Consider the following 2,576-nt stretch of genomic DNA (forward strand, 5'->3'; position numbering starts at 1 on the left):
GATCAGATAATGAAGGTAACAGAGAGAGTTTTAGAAGGTATGACTAGAGAAATAGTGAATATTGATGAGATGAAGTTTGGATTTATGCCAGGTAGGGGGACCACTGATGCCACATTCATTGTTCGACAGCTTCAGGAAAAATATATTGGTAGGAGAAGGGATCTGTATTTTGTTTTTGTTGATTTGGAAAAGGCCTTTGGCAGAGTCCCTGGAGAGGTGGTGAAGTGGGCAATGAGAAAGCTTGGCTTGGAGGAGTGGCTGGTTAGGGTGGTTATGGCTGTGTATGTGGGTGCTCGCACCCAGGTAGGAGTGTATGGAGATTTGAGTGATGAGTTTCTGTGAATGTTGGTTTGCATCAGGGGTCAGTTTTGAGTCCCTTGTTATTTTTCATGGTACTTGAAGCCCTATTACGTGACTTTAGAAACGGACTCCCATGGGAGATGTTGTATGCTGATGATTTGGTGTTGATTGCAGAGAACGAATAGGAGGCGGAGGAAAAGTTTAGGAAGTGGAGAGATGGTATGGGGCACAAGGGCTTAAGGGTAAATGCAGATAAAACAAAAGTGATGATATCTAGGGTTGGTGGCGGTACTGTCAAAGACGAGGGAGAGTGGCCATTTGCAGTTTGCCACAAGGGTGTGGGAAGTAATTCCATCTTGTGCGGTGTTTGTGATAAATGGGTGCACAAGAGATGTAGTGGTAGTAGAAGTAGACTGCGAGACAATTCTGATTTTATGTGTACGGCGTGTCAGGGAGAGCTGGTGGAGATTGTCAGGCAAGAAAGGATTGAACTTGCTGGTGAATCTCTTGAGTGTGTAGAAGAGTTTTGTTATTTGGGAGACATGTGTGCTGGAGGTGGGGCTGGAACTAGCTCTGTGGCTAGGGTGAGATGTGGTTGGAAGAAGTTCAGGGAGCTGTTGCCTCTCCTGACATTGACAGGACTCTCCCTATGTGCTAAGGGGTCTTTGTAGGCTATGCAGCATGTGTTAGGAGTGTAATGCTGTATGGTAGTGAGACCTGGCCCGTAAAGGAGGAGGATATTCGCCGGCTCAGACGTACAGAAATGACAATGATTAGGTGGATGTGTAGTGCGTCCCTGCGTGCAAGGTCTGGGGGGGCTGGGTTCACGATGGAAGAGTTGAGAGGTAGGATGGGACTGGAGTGTATTGGTGTTGTGATGAGGAGAGGTAGGTTGAGATGGTTTGGCCATGTAGAGAGGATGGGTGATGATAATTGGGTGAGGAAGGTGAGAAGTGTTAATACTGGTGGTGGGGTTATGAGGGGTAGACCGAGAAAGACATGGAACGAGGTCATTACGTGTGACCTCAGGGTTAAGGGACTGAGCAGGGAGGCTGCAATAGATCGTGCAGCATGGAGAGCCGCCATTAGGTGACCAAGGCCGACGCATGCAAGCATGTTGGAGCCTTTAAAAGTGAAACGAACAAAACGAGTGTGTTCTGGCACCTCAAAATGAACATATCTTGAATTTGGCTCTTTATTATCTTTATTTCTTCATGGAGGGAATAATCTTATGGGCGATCATCAGCCGCTTGAGTATCCATTGCAGGACCGGCCTATCCCGACTGAAGTCGGGACGATACAGCCAATATATCTCTACCAAGTGGCTTAGGCTGTCTGGTAGAGATTGTATGTAGGACGAGAAGTGCTTGTAAGTGTAACTGTAGTGTTGGAGTGGCTTTGGATGTGTGTGTAGTCTGTGAACCAAATGTTATCGGCCCGCGCAAGCTGACTGGGTGCAAGCATACTTTTTATAGTAAGCGACACTGGTTCAGCCACAGCACCCCTTGTGTCCCTCAATGCAGTACGTGGCCGGGTGAACACTCCCAAAGTTTATTACCCTGGCGGGGCGCGAACCCTGGCTCACCCGTGTACGAAACGCACACTCTACCACTGTACCACAGAGGCTCCATATATATATATATATATAAATGCACACTCTACCACTGTACCACAGAGTCTCCATATATATATATATATATATATATATATATATATTCCCACCTAGCTCTCACCCATGATGCAGGCACGTCACCACTTAGACAGTTTTCCGTCTCGGCACCACATGAATTATTTTCCACATGAATTATGATCATGATCATGCAAGGAACTACCTGGGTAAAGATTGGTCTCACCATGCAAACCAAGAAAAGTAAACCTAGTCTACTGAGGGAGCGGGGTGGCAGCAGTCCTAATCCTCGAGATTGTGGAGAGCTTTCTCAGTGTGAAGCATATCAGGACATTCTACCATTCCCCATACCCAGGTCCTGTCAACAAAGATGTCATCTATCTTTCTGATGTTGGATGGAGCATCTCCAGTTGTGTCCTGCTGCAGAGGAGGAAGAAATCATTCGCATATACCTGGAGGGAAACTCCAATGGTTGTTGAATATTGGGTAGTAGTATGTTGAAAAGGAAAAGTTCTAAGGTCAGAGCCCTGAGGCACACCCCTCCAGTATGAAAGGATGCATTCTAGAGACACCGAGAACACATGATCAGTGAGGAGGCTCTGCACCCAAGCCAGGACAAAGCCTATCACAGCCACAGCACAGAGTTTGT

Source organism: Coenobita brevimanus, chromosome 61 (assembly GCF_032717465.1).
Source record: "Coenobita brevimanus isolate Jiangsu-jjx chromosome 61, ASM3271746v2, whole genome shotgun sequence".
NCBI classification, from domain to species: domain Eukaryota; kingdom Metazoa; phylum Arthropoda; class Malacostraca; order Decapoda; family Coenobitidae; genus Coenobita; species Coenobita brevimanus.